Consider the following 15,615-nt stretch of genomic DNA (forward strand, 5'->3'; position numbering starts at 1 on the left):
GAGTTATGTGTAAGTAATGTTATTCATGGCAATTACTTTGCTTCGTCCCATACATCCTACCTCCATGATGGTTATAATACAGCAAATTTTCCCATCTTTCTCTATAGAGAAGGACCGATTTGGAAACTCAGGATGAGGTAACCTGTGCTAATACCTCTGCTATCTTCAAGAATGATTGGTGGCAGTATCGGAATTACCTGAAGAAAACGTACTTCACCGGCAAAGAAACTCATCAAATTCCCTTACGTTCTCTTGAGACACATTTACTGGACGATGACTGGGAACGCCTTGTTCTATACTGGTCCCGAACCAAGAATGTGGTAAGGTCTATGAGCTCATTTTCTATTTTTAAGTATTATATTCTTGCGTCTTACTGTACTCTGTTCATGTAGAACAAGTGCCTAAACCTGAAGAACAAATGTTCTAATTTAGGATTCCATTGCTACCATAGGACATAGATATATGTTTGTTTGATGCTTTTATTATGTACTAGTACTTGGCAATAGAAGACTTGGTAGTTTAATCCTGTCCACCTTACTAATGAACTGGTTCACCGAAATGAGTTTCATATACTAGTACATGCTAAACTTGTTATGTGGCTGCTTGTTTCTTCTTTTAGAATGCTGACAGAATATTGGGGAAGAGTGCCTTATTAAGCGACGGTAAAGAAAGTAATGCAGATAAGGTTCGGGATAGTGACACATCCTGTCTTGGTTTAGTGTTGGAGTTACTGGCCACTACCGCTTGCACAAGCTATTCAAACTCACTGTCTAAATCAGTTCGGTTTCTTGAGTCTCAACTACAAGCTAAAAGACATCGTTCAGCTGTGCTGCGACAAGAAGCGGAAGGACTGCGGAAGTCCCTGGAGCATTCAGATGCATACTTTCTGGGGCAACAGCAAGCATTGGAGGATTTTAGCGCCAAACAGGACAAAGCTAATCAGCTTGCTAAGCTTATTGCCAGCATGGTGGATACCAGGATAACGTTTCTTGAGCTCTTCTGAAGTTGTTTCAGTTATGCTCTTGTTTTGCTGTCGCGTTTATTTGCACTGGTGGCCAATTTTGACGGTCAGTGTATATGATATGTTGCTTTGTTCCCTATATTTGCACTGGTGGCGAACTTTGATGCCCAGTGGATGTAATATGTGTAATAGCCGTGATAGCCTAGCGTTAGTTGCTTGCTTATTTATTTCCTTTTTGTCTTGTTTATTTGTTTTCTTGTAGCCATTGCCGTTCTTTTTCCGCGATTAACTAGTGCCTATAATAACCTATTTTTTAAAAGTAGGCCACAATAACCATGGGATAATATTTACTGTAGTGACACTGGGCCTCCTACGGGCCGTAGAAACCGTGGGCCTTCTACGAGCTGTAGAAACAATGGGCCTTCTACGGGTCGTATCATCAATGGGCCTTATACGGGCCGTATGATCGATTGGCCAAACATGGGCCAATAACATGCCGCATTATGGCCGTAAACGGGCTAGAGTTGGAATCGTCTGTTCATGGGCCGATCGTAACGAGCCATCGTTAATAGGCCGTATTTGATGACGCTATGAAAACGGCCCAACATAATAACAGACCACAAACGGGCCGACTGTAACCACGGGCTGAATTTGGCCCACAAGCAGAAAATGACAGTAACAAGCCGTAAGTAAACGAATGCTGGAAATGAGCCCAAGAATAAATGGGCTCTAAGAAGGCCGAAAGATAACATGGGCTGGAAACGGCCTAACGGAATAACGGGCCATTAATGGGTATAAAGTGACACACTGTTCATTACGGGTCAGTTTCACCATGGGCCGTTAATAGGCCAAGAGTTACATAGGGCCTCATATGGGCCGAAAGACGTCATGGGCCATACATGGGCCAGAAGTGAAAATGGGCTGGAATCATATTGGATGGCTCAGATGACGCTACTAGGCCTAATTCGGATAGGGCGTAACGGGCCTTGGGTTAGCGGGCTGTATATGGGCTATATGCGAACAGGCCGTTAACAGGCTTTTCATGGGCCGGCCCGCCACCTTTTGACCAAGTCAAACGGGCCGGCCTTTTCACAGGAATGGGCCTCTGTTGGGCCGTGCCACGTGTCGACGTATCATAGGCGCCTATCTGACCCATTGACGAGCTGACACGTGTTTCGTCCGGCCAATAAGAATTTTACACGTGGAAATTTCCCATTGGTCGGGGCTGTTAACGGGTTATCGGATACAAAACCCGACCCGATAGCTTAACGGTGTTCCGTTACGGTGGATGCCACATGTCGGTCACCCTTGACGAAAGCACTTCTGTGACGCATGATTTATCATCATGGAAGTGGACACTTTCGTGATGATAATTTTGGTAATATCATGGAACACTTCTACGACAGCACAGGTATGACTATCTTGATTCTGTCATAAATTTGTCATGTATGTACATGCATGACAAAAAAAGCGACCTACTGTGACAAACACGTATCATCACGGAAGTTTATTTTTTTGTAGTGGTGGTCGTGTCCTACAGTTAGCGTGTGCTTTGATACCATCTTGTAGCGACCAGACCTCAAACGGTTCGATCTCTATGCATCAGTGTCATCCCTGGATCAGTAATGCTGACACGCACAGTACTTGAAGGATTTATAACAGAGTAGCAATCACACACTTATTACATCGAATGTCTCAAAAGAGAACTTATTACAAAATAATATGGCTTAAGGCCATCTAATAATGATAACAGTGGAAGGCTTGAAAGATAAGTAAGTCCATCAACTCCAACGGCATCACTGAGTATAGAACCACGACCTAAGGCTCCTTACTCGTCGTCTGTAAAGTCTGCAACATGAACGTTGCAGTCCGAAAACGAGTCAGCACATGGAATATGTTGGCAATGTAACATATAGAGAGTAGTGAACAGAAATTGGCTATACTACATGCATATATGGCTGGTGGAAGGCTCTATGGTTACAGTTTTGCATAAAACCAGTTTTTCCCTACTGTAAAGGAATAAATTTTATTTAACTATCAGGGTGGTTGTTAAACATTGAGAGCGTAGACACCCTCTGAATCCCAATTAAACATCATCATTAAAACCCAACAAAATTAATTAAAGTCACATGATGAGATTCACATGATAATCCAAGTACTAGATACTCAAGACGTCCATAACCAGGGACACGGCTAACCATGATTAGTTTATACACTCTGCAGAGGTTTGTGCACGTTTCCCCACAAGACTCGGTCTCCTCCGTTGGGATTCTCGCACTACATGGTGTTTGAGAAATGGATGACCGAGATATAGTCTTTCAGAAGCGCTAGCTAGCACCTTAAGATCGGGTAGACCGTTACACCTACTTTCCCCTACATCTACTAGTCTACCACTGTAAGAGTTCGCACGACTTAATCAACTATGCTAGAGCCCATAGTAGCTTCTGGGTGCACACGGAAGTTTCTAGTATGAATAATCTCATGATCCATTGGAGCCTAAGTGGCGGTCCATAAAGAAAAACAATAGGCAATCGCTGGAATACCCAGATGCCTCAATCCACTCAGATGTGTATTAAAGTTGCCACCTTAAGTCGAACCAATAATTAACATTCTCACATCTGTCATGGATACACTCAAACCCAATCCACGTCTACAAGCATAGCATGGCATAAACAAACGTAGAAGTAACTCCCAGGGTTTGATAATAAAACAGATAATAGGTACTACCTCGTCTACTTCCCAAAACCCACATATTAATCAGATCCCATTCATGTAATGGCTTGAGGGTTGATCTAATGCAATAAAACTGGGTAGTAAAAGGTATGATCAAAGTGTTACTTGTGTAACGCCCCGATAATCAAGCTACAATAACCTCATCCTAATGTGCCATGTCATCTAGTTTTATTAAGCCAATTTGCCACTTGATGAAAATGAAGTCAAATTCAAATTTTAATTTGCAAGTGAAATTATTTTTCTTCTAACGGTAAAATAAAAATGTCCGTTGGGTTGCAAATATTCACTAAGGAATATTCATGTAGAAACCAACATCCATTTGCCTCACAGATAAATTCCTAGGAAGTTAATAATGGTCCAACAACAATTATTTTAGACTCTTTAAAATAAGAAAATATCTATGCTTTTCTGAATGATGTAAAACCTTGCGTGTGGTCTTAGTTTATTTCATAGCAATTATGTGCCAAGTTACATATATAGCAAAGTTTATTTAGTGGACAAACTAATTGAAATCAATAGCAAAATTGAAAACTGATTGAGAAGGACTATTGGTACTGGGCCCTAGTGCATTAGTGAATTAGGCCCAGACCACACCCCCACTCATCCCCAACCTCCTGCTATAGGGAGGCAGGGGATCGTGGCCGACATCCGACCGGCCATGGCTGCGCCATGGCGCGTGCCGGCCATCCCCCGGTCACGTTGGAGTATAAGGCCAAGCCCCCAACATCCCCGACGAACCCTAGCTCAATTCGTCCTCTCCCTCGCGTCGCTCTCTTCTTCCCAACGCGAACACGACGCCGTCATGGCCATGGCCGCCATCGCCCTCGCGCCCACTGAGCTCCCTGATGCCTAGGAGTTTGTCCTTCTGCTTCGTCTACGTCTCCTACTTCGCCTACAAGGAGCAAATCGACTGGAGCCGCACCAGCACGAGCAGATCGACCTTGACTTCGTCTTCGGCCACCAGAGCTCCGTCGTGTCGATCCACGCCACTGCAGCTCCTAACCTCTCGACGGGCTTCCTTGTGCCTTCACGGTGAGCCCCCGTACGGAACCCCTCTCCCAACGCTTTGTTTGGTCGCCTGTAGCCATCGTTGCCATCACCACCGTAGTCTTCGCCTGCGCCTCCTGCTCGTCGCACCCGGTGCCCGTCCCGCCGTGCCTCACCTCGCCTCGTCGCCTGGCCGTGCCCGTGCGCCAGCTCTACCTACCGCGCGCCCGCCTCCGCACAGCGCGCGTGCCCACCGCCTTCGGCCGCCCGCGTGCTGCTCCCACTCGCCTCCGGCTGCCACTGTTGCTGCTGCAGAGCTGCTACTGCGCTGCCTGCCACTGCTCAGCTGGACGCGCCGGCCATGCTTCCCGCCCGCGCCTTGGCCGCCCCGGCCGTGCCCGCAGTCGCTAGCCGGCGACGTCCACGCGCCTCTCGCGCTGATGCTCTGCGTGCTGCTGCACTTTTGCTGCTTCTTTTCTTTCCATCGCTGCTCTGCATGTAGTGCTTGCTACGGTAGATACTACTAGCTAGCTTTCTTATTTTTACAATGACTAACCTTCTAGATTGTCTCTAAACAGTGGCTAACCAACTGCTAACATCAGCAAAAATAATATGAGTAGAAAGTTTGCATGACGAACTCCATTTTATCCCATTGGACCAAATCCCTTGGATGCCTGGATTAAATCATATAAAAATCGCAAAATGCTATGTTCAGATAACAGAATTAACTCCTAGCTATGTGTTGTGTGTGCGTGAGTGCGTGTGATGTGTGTGTGTGTGTTCTGCGTGTTCTGTGTGCTTGCAGCTGGCCATGGCCCTGTGTGTTGTGTGTGCCTTGTGCAGCATGGTGTGTGTGCGTCGTGCATGTGGCCGGCTGTGCCCAGTAATGGCCGGCCCTTAGATTAGTACTACTAGTACAAATGCCCGTGCGTTACAACGGGCGAAAATATTTAAAACATAGCATTGTGCAACACCTCTCATATCCAATGTTGGCAAATGTTGGAAATAAAATTACATTGAGCATAGCATTTTGGACCATAAAATTCGGACATGAAGACCGAAGACCTACTTCAGCTCCGCACTTTCATGCGATGAACGAGTAGTCACATGGAATAGTCTTTAAATCGATCTTACTTATTATTGTTCATAAAAACATGAATATATATTTTTTGAGGTGCTGTTTTTTTTTGTAATTTTGAGAACATTTCTAAAAAATGGAATCATTTTTATGGTGATCAACATTTTTTTGGAAAATTATATTTCATTTGCAATTGTTTTTTGCACTGTTTTTTGGGCTTGGCCTAAGCTGGACCTCGATCGACACATACACAGACAACATGTACTCTCTTCCCCTTCCCTAAAAAAAATCTCTTCCCCTAAAAAGGACAACACATACTCTCTGTTACTAAAAAAATCATTTTTTATGTCTCTAGCTCAATAAATTGATTTAAAACAATGCGTAATATTCAATAATTCACGTTATAAGATTCTGAACCAGAGCATCTCCATAATTTACCTAGGAGGGTCTCTAGCTCAATAAATTGATTTAAAACAATGCATAATTTTTTTTATGTCTCTAGCTCAATAAATTGATTTAAAACAATGCGTAATATTCAATAATTCATGTTATAAGATTCTGAACCAGAGCATCTCCATCTGCTGGGAAGCCTAGCCATAGGCTGCCAAGGAATGGCTGGCCAAACATGTAACTTGAGCGTTCATGTGTGCATGCTACTGAGCTATGCAATTTACCTAGTAAATTAACTAACCACACAGAATTTATCGTTGAGCAGAGTAGAGCTAGCAGCAACAGTCGAGATATGAAAGCGGCGGAACTGGCAGAGCTCCATCTGGACCTCGCCCTTCTCCTTCTGACTTTATTATTACAGTAAACATACCCGTACGTTGCAATGAGAGAAAATCAATAAAAGCATCTATCTAGAATCCCACTCCAAAGAATTATGTAGAGCCAAAGAGGATCCAAACAAAAACCCTCATATGTGCTAATAAATTTTGACAAAACCTATATGTACTAATAACCTTTCCAGACAGTACTAAAAAAGAATTAGGAAATTGTCCCGTTGAATGATGAAAAACAAAAAATGGAAGATAATAGGTTGTTCATATGCACCTGATCTCTCCACCAAAACCAACCATCATCTATCCTTGTCAGCTTCAAGTTCTGTTGTTGTACTGATTCCTCTGCACCACAAACAAACAGTAACCACGATCACCGCAAGGAACTGATAGTGCTAAGGCATGCAACCAGCGACTGATTTGTGATTAGGTCGATGGTTTTACGAGTCGTATGATGCCATTGATGAGTCTGGTGAACAATATGCATGTGAGTCTTCATGATTTTCTTTTAATCTTCGATGCATTGGAGTTTCTTCTGAAGATCTAATGTCCTTCAGAACAATACATAATACAACAACCAAGAGCTAAATAAGTCACAACAGTATCAGGTAGAGTTTTCGAGTTCAATGCACATTGCAAAATGGTTTAGATCAACTTAGCAACCAGCAATTAAGTGGTCAATAATCTCATCTCTACCACGTAATTGACAGGTTTTATCTCCCTGAAAACATCGTTTGAATAAATTGACTTTAGTAAGTATGTTTATTTTTCAAAACCAGCCATGAAAAACATTAATTTTCAGGGGAAGCTTCACTGTCCAAAGAAATTTATCTAGAAATTAATATTTCTCAAGTTCATTCTCTTGTACAGATAGCTACCAGAAAAAAATCCCATCAGAAGTATAATTGAATCTTTATCAATGCAGAAATTGACACCTTCACAAGTAGCTTGGATGTTGTTTCACAATTTTAAAATATAGCACCAATGTGTCCATGTACTTTGCGCCGACTCCCAGCCATCTGTAAGAATCTCAGCAACAGAGACACCTTTGCTAAAGAAAATGTTGTGCGGCCTGGGGATAAGATTGAGTAAAAGTTTCACAATCCACAAATCTTCATGTCACCTACTTGTTTCTAGTTCTACGATTGGTTAACTCAGTTACCAACGTAGTAGTGTCAGGCTTTCTACTTTACACAATATCAATAAAATTCATCAGAGAGTATCTTTGTACCTACTCTACCATGAAGAAGCTAGTTAATTTAGCAAAAAAGGCAACTGTGGAAAAACACAGTAGTGCTAGTTTCATTGGAATCTGATTCCTTTCCACCATTGTTAGAGTCTACAGTGCATCAGCAGAACTGAAGGGGTTGAAAAGTTCAGAGACAGTGCCCATCAGGTAGCTAACAGGTTATACTTTATTTAGAAAAGAGGATGACACAAGATTCTTAGTTCTGTCAGGAAAGAAAGAGAGAGGAATACCATCTCAGAGTGGTTGGAGCCGCGCCACTCCATGGGTACGGCAGCAACGATGCAATCAATCGGCGTTCGAGAGTCCTCCTTGGCACCATCACCATCCTGGACTCTACTTCTGTGCCCACGGGCCAATGGCGTCTGCTCAGACTCAAGCGTTGTGGGTGTACCGGGCGAGGAGCGGGCGGTGAGGTCCCAGGTGGGGGGTGGGAGGAGGCGGCGGGGTGGCACTCGGTAGGCAGAGCGGCCAACGGCGCTGTGGTTGCACGCGAAATCATAGTCAGAACTTTGCATTTGAAGGTACACGCTCAGAGGAACAATTTTTTTCTCGATGCCGAAAGTACCAAATGCCTAAAACTGAAAATCACATCCTGAAACTGAGCATTTTATTGAGAATAGGCAAAAAAAATTAAAGACAACAATACACAGAACAGGTGAATGGTGATCTGATTTCAACACAAAATAGTCATGAAGAAATAAAATGGGTGGACAGTGATTTGGTTTCTAAACATAAAACTGATCATGTTTATGCCACACATTAAGCACATAATGTGTGTGTATTTGTAGAATGAATCTTCTACCAACTAAAACTACTCCCAAAGGCAATCTTCAATTTGAACCTTAAGACGTAACACATAAAGCTACAGACTACAATTTAGATGCATAGATTTAGCTCACTCAATTCAGTTTAGAGAGTACGCACACCCAATTCTGGAAAAAAAATAATGCGAGGCCCAATTGTACCGATCCTTACACCTGTGAATCTGTGACCCTCCGCTGCATCAAGCATAAACCATCATGAGATTGATTCCTTAATTGATCTGAAAAGAGCTGCTTGGATCTAGATGAACATGCGCGCTTTGCTGCGCCGGGAATTGTTGTGATGATTTATCAGTTACGTCCTTCACTATTTAGATGTTGGCTTTAGCAATCAAATGAACAAATGCCATCCCTCTACATATCAGAACCAGTAGTAATGGGCATTCTTTAACAATTGTTTGTTCTTCTAAAATTAGAACTGAATAGAATCATACATCTCTTTAAAACTAACCTTACGGACATTACAGGAACTGAAACCAAAGGACAACATGCTGTCATAAAGAGACGCGGTGGAATCAGTTTTTTCAGGGTCAATCAAATGAACAAAACAAACATAAAGCAAACTGCACACTGTAGCATATCATCACCTTATAGTAGCTCTGGCCTTGTACAGGAACAAAGTAGAGAGCAGCATGTGGAACCTCTGTACATTTAGTAAAGTAAAATTACCTGAATACCAGTCTTCCTCCAACAGTTCTCAAACTGTAAACTCCATCATACCGCACACCAGATTCAGGAGCATATGAAAAACGCTTCTCTTTGAGGGACCTTTTTAAGTTCGCAAACAAGATGATATAATAACAAATATCAGCTGAATAGTAGATGGCGTCCATATATGCAACAAAATGTATCAATGAAAAACAAATCATGGAAGATAATAATGCACTAAAACAACACATAAATGAAAAGAGCTGCAATATCATTTTGTTTCACTGAAACGACACAAATGGAAATGGAAAACCATTTCATCTACATGAATCAACTTAATTCATCTTCAGGCTTTTCTAGTCAAAAAAATAAAGAAAATACTTCAATGGTAGTTAATGTTTCAATCAATACTTCAAATGGTGAGCAGTTTCAGTCAATGCTACATTATTTTCAGGTGACTACAAAATGATGCACTAATGCGAGCAGTTTTAGTCAATTCTCAAATGGTAGTTACAACTTTAAAAGGAAAAAAATAGGAAAAGAAGATACATATGTCATGAATCCTAACATACGACCTTGCAGTCTCAAGGGCAAATCTGATCACTTTATAAGATTGCAGGCGACCTTTTGTCTCAAGATAACTCGCTAGATCACCCTATTGAGTTAACACGGATCTAGTTATCGGCAATAGAAGACTAATATTTTCCAGGACAATCCAGTAAGATTCTTTCTTATGGTTGCAATAACAAAAAAAAAACTGTTCACGAAACATATATGCATACTGCTTTCAAAAACCCTATTACATGGAGGAATGCTTTTCTAGATATGGATATGATGAAAAAGGAATACACACATTTGTTCTGTTTGTAAAGTGATCTGGATATGCATAAAGTGACCTGGATATTCAAAAAAATTGTTCACGAAACTTATATGCATACACGCATTTTCTAGATATGAAGAAAAGTATTGTAAAGTGATCTGGATGAGATGCTTTGAATAGAAATCACGTCTTGCAGACTCTCTATTAGGCCAATCACAAGCAATATATTAAAGGAGATGGAATACACATGGCTTAACTTGTCCAGTGTTCCATTTACGTGCACAGAGATTCACAAATCATTTCCAACTCTTCAACATCAGGCTTAACAATAGCAGAAACTTCATATGTTTTCTCGTTAGAGCTAACACACACCCACCTCAGGGCATGCGCCCCTCCATGACCAGCCTCACGAAAGCAGCAGCTGCAGACCTCTCCCAGTGGGCGTTTCATTTCAAATCAAAAGACAGGAGCTCACTCCTGGACTGGAAACCAATCCTCCTAGCTCTCTCTGTATAGTTTCCTTGAGGTTGTTGTTCTTAGCTCTCCACTTTGGACGTAACCAGTAAAAAACACTCCCTGTACTCGTGTTACCGGGTACTGTCGTCGCTTGAGGCTTGAGAAATGAAAATTCAGGTGGGGTGCCTTCTCCGCCCCCACTCCCCCATTGTATTGTTAGAACTTGATATAAGAGGAAAGGTGGAATAAAACCTTGAGTAGCTGCAGGTCCATGGCGTCCTTCACATCTCCTTGAAGAAGCCCTTGACGACGACGACCATGGTGGATGGGGAACTCCCATGGCGTGCTCCATCTGCGTCTGCAGCAGAGGATATGAAGAGAAGGTGAGGTCTAGGGGTAGCGGATCCCGGCCAAGAAGGAAGGAGGGACAAACCTGGGGCCGCCGGAGACGCGCCGGCGAAGCACTGCCCAGAACCCTAGCCACGGGGGTGTGGTTGCGAGCGGGCGGTAGAGGCCAGGAGATGAGAATCTGGCCGGAGGGGAGGGAGGCGCGGAGCATGGGGAGCTCGGGGCCGTGCTGTGCGGCGCCGGAGATCGCCGGAAGCGGCCGGCGTGGGCGGCGGCGGCGGTGACTTCGTCGGCAAGAGGGAGAGGAGGCGAGCCCGTGCGTGTGTGTTGTCTTTTTTTTCTTTACAAAGCTGCTCGGACCGCGTGTTGAATACTCCAAATGCCAGGGTGTTTTGTGCAAAATCAAAACGTTTTCTCATATATCCACTTAAGATAGGACTACGGGTTAAATTCTGACAAATTGAGGGACTTTTTTGCAAAATGCCCGATGACGCACGACCAGAGGCAATCGCTGATTTATTATTATAGGGAAGACTATAATAGGTCTTAATTAGTGCTAAGTTAGTCTAGTAGTAGATGACTTGTAGGCCCTCATTAAATAAATTAGACTTATTTAATTGTTTAGATAAATAGTCTATGACATGTGGGCCACACATGCCCTTTTGACTCGTCAAATTGACTTGGTCAGTTCGGATTAAACTAAATATAATAAATCCAGAAATTTCAGAAAATACTTAAAACTTTGGAAAATCATAGAAAATTAACCGTAACTCCGATGGAAAAACTTTGTACATGAAAGTTGCTCAGAACGACGAGACGAATCTGGATATGCAGCCCGTTCGTCCGCCACACATCCCTAGCATAGCGAACACGCAACTTTCCCCCTCCGGTTCATCCGTCCGAAAACGCGAAACACCGGGAATATTTTCCCGGATGTTTTCCCCCTTCACCGGTACCACCTCGTACTGCGTTGGGGCACACCTGACTTCACGCTTTGTCATGTCATGCATCGTCATGCATTTGTTTACATTATATTTATTGTTTCTTTCCCGTCTTCTCTCGCTAAACACCGAGACCGACGCCGCTGCTACCCAGTACGACTACGGTGTTGACGACCCCTCTCTCTTGCCAGAGCAACCAGGCAAGCCCCCCCTTTGATCACCAGATATCGCCTACTCTTTCTCTCTACTTCTTGCATTAGAGTAGTGTAGCATGATTACTGCTTTCGGTTAATCCTATCCTGATGCATAGCCTGTCCTTGCTACTACTGTTGTTACCTTTACCTGCAATCCTAATGCTTAGTATAGGATGCTAGTTTATCATCAATGGTCCTACCTACTTGTCCGTCTGCCATGCTATACTATCGGGACGTGATCACTCGGGAGGTGATCACGGGTATATACTATATACTTTATACATGATACATGTGGTGACTAAAGTCGGGTCGGCTCGTGGAGCACGCACGAGTGATTCACGGATTGGGGGCTGAAAGGACCTTTGTCCCAACGGCCCTTTGTGTGGATCTTTGTGGCGAAGTGACATGGCAGGTTGAGACCACCTAGGAGAGAGGTGGGCCTGGCCCTGGTCGGCGTTCGCGGTTATTTCAAGATAACACGTTTAACGAGATCTTGGTATTTGATCTGAGTCTGGCCACTGGCCTATACGCACTAACCATCTACGCGGGGACAGTTATGGGCGCTCAACGTCGTGGTATCAGCCGAAGCCTTCGTGACGTCAGCGACTGAGTGGCGCGCGCCGGGTTGGACCGTGTAACGCAACTTCCTTTGTAATGGAGGTTGCTAGTTCTGCTCTCCGGCCGCCCTCGCAACGTGTAGGTGTGCAATGGGCGATGGGCCTAGACCCCTGCGCCATAGGATTTAGACCGGCGTGCTGACCTCTCTATTGTGCCTAGGTAGGGCTGCGACGTGTTGATCTTCTGAGGCCGGGCATGACCCAGGAAAGTGTGTCCGGCCAAATGGGATCGAGCGTATTGGGTTATGTGGTGCACCCCTGCAGGGAAGTTAATCTATTCGAATAGCCGTGATCTTCGGTAACAGGACGACTTGGAGTTGTACCTTGACCTTATGACAACTAGAACCGGATACTTAATAAAACACACCCTTCCAAGTGCCAGATACAACCCGGTGGTCGCTCTCTAACAGAGCGACGAGGAGAGGACCGCCGGGTAGGATTATGCTACACGATGCTACTTGGTGAACTTACCATCTACTCTCTTCTACATGCTGCAAGATGGAGGTGGCCAGAAGCGTAGTCTTCGAAAGGACTAGCTATCCCCCTCTTATTCCAGCATTCTGCAGTTCAGTCCACATAGGATACCCATAATCCATTTGATACCAATGCATACATATGTAGTGTAGCTCCTTTCTTGCGAGTACTTTGGATGAGTACTCACGGTTGCTTTGCTCCCTCTTTTCCCCCTTTCTATACTCGATTGTTGCGACCAGACATTGGAGCCCAGGTGCCAGATGCCACTATCGATGACGACTACTACTACTCGGGAGGTGCCTACTACTACGTGCAGCCCGCTGACGGCGACCAGGAGTAGTTTAGGAGGATCCCAGGCAGGAGGCCTGCACCTCTTTCGATCTGTATTCCAGTTTGTGCTAGCCTTCTTAAGGCAAACTTGTTTAACTTATGTCTGTTCTCAGATATTGTTGCTTCCGCTGACTCGTCTATGATCGAGCTCTTGTATTCGAGCCTTCGAGACCCCTGGCTTGTAATATGATGCTTGTATGACTTATTTTATTTTTAGAGTTGTGTTGTGATATCTTCTCATGAGTCCCTGATCTTAATTGTACACGTTTGCATGTATGATTAGTGTACGATTGAATCGGGGGCGTCACAAGTTGGTATCAGAGTCGACTGCCTGTAAGAATCCCCCTCGCACACTCCTTGGCCGAAGTCGAGTCTAGACATTACAAAACTTTGTACTAACATGGTTGTCTGCCTTACGGGCCCACGTCCCATTGAGTGGTATTAGGATCTTTTATTCCTCGTCTATACTCTGGGACTCTGATCTCTCTTCTATTCGGGTTAAATGATTTTGCTAACTCTAACATTAGGATCTCGTGATCACTTTCATCCGGAGAGCACCTTATTACCGATGATCGTCTGCTACACCAGAAGATTCCGAGGTTACTCTACGATGTTCTCCCGAGGCACTTGTACCCACCGCCTTTGCAAATTCCCTACCACTGTTATATCCCTATTGATAAACTGCATACACCTTCCATTCTTACATTCAATCCCATTGATCTTGTTATTACAAGATGCCCTGAACTGCTCTCCGTTGTTCCGAGAATCCTTTGAGCTTACTGCCTTGCAGTTCCTTGTCACCTGAATACCCCTACGGATAATTCCTCGCACTTACCGAGTATCTGCTCATCCCTAGTTGATTTATGTATTTCACAAAAGTCTTCAAAATACCATTCGATCTTCCGAAAAGCCTGAGCAGCCTATTGATCTTGAAATTCTTGCTTGCTTGCATTATGGTTAATCCCATAAGTCTCGTAATCTTATTGGCATCCCTTGTCTTTGTTATTTTAAGTCCATTGATTCAATATGTTGAGGATGCTCGCATTCCTCAGTCGAATCCTAGAATTCATCCTTCTAGCTCAGACGTCATTTTAAACATGAGCTGGATCTCGGCCAGTCAAATTGCCATCGATTGTAACCCTAAGGCTATTCCACTTATCCATCCCTAATCAGAGCATTGCTTCTGATCCCTTGTCTTGGAATTCATAATTCCTTTGCATTTGAGCTTTGAGTTAGTCAGTTGTTTCTATAATCTGATCTCCTTGCATTCTTTCTTCCTCTGGTTGAGTACCGATGCTTACATCAGATCCCTTGAGGACCATCGAATCCTTTGTTAGATTTTATCCGGCAACGTCCTTCATATTCAATCACTTGGAAGTTCTTCCTCTGATATATAATGCCATTGGTAAATCCTATTATCTGATTGGCCAACCATGCTCTGCTTTTGAGCTGGAGATATTTACTCTTGAAAGTTGTGGTATATGTTTCTAAGAAGCCTAGAGATTCGAAGTAGCAAGCGGCGCACTCCGGGTACTCTATCGCAAACAAACAAACAAGCATACTATAAGTACTCATCTAATGCACAGGTAAAACTCAAATAAGAGATCTAACCAGAAGGTTCAACTTAAGAACTCCGGTTTGCAAAAGAAACAAATCGAACGAAACAACGAAAGTCAAATGGTGGAAGAAAACAAGCTTCCATTACTAATCTGGACCTAAGTCAAATTTTACAGACGCAAAAACTTGTTTGAGTTGGTTAAACGGAAAGAGGGTTTCGAGACGAAGCTCTAGGCGCTTGAATCGCCTAATTCTGATAAACAAGCGAAAAGTTAAACTAAAACAAAAATCGGATCAGAAATTATGATTAGAAATAATCATGGAAAATCCGAGAAAAAAAATTGACGAACAAATTAATGAACGAACGTTCGTTATCTGAAACTAAACGGTGAACTCGTCCGTAAAAACGAACGAACAACCAAACGCTCGCTAAATAAAAGAACCGATAAAACCGATCTAATAAAAATAAAAAAACCTAGGGTTTTCAAGGAAAAACTGGATCGGTTTTCTCCGGAAAACCGGCGGCGAATGGCGCGGCTACCTCGTCGGACTCCGGCGGCTCGGGGCTCCAGCGGGGCGGGGCAGCGTCGTCGGCGTCGGCGTCGGCGGCGGCGGGCGCGGC

This window comes from Triticum dicoccoides, chromosome 4A (assembly GCF_002162155.2).
Source record: "Triticum dicoccoides isolate Atlit2015 ecotype Zavitan chromosome 4A, WEW_v2.0, whole genome shotgun sequence".
NCBI classification, from domain to species: domain Eukaryota; kingdom Viridiplantae; phylum Streptophyta; class Magnoliopsida; order Poales; family Poaceae; genus Triticum; species Triticum dicoccoides.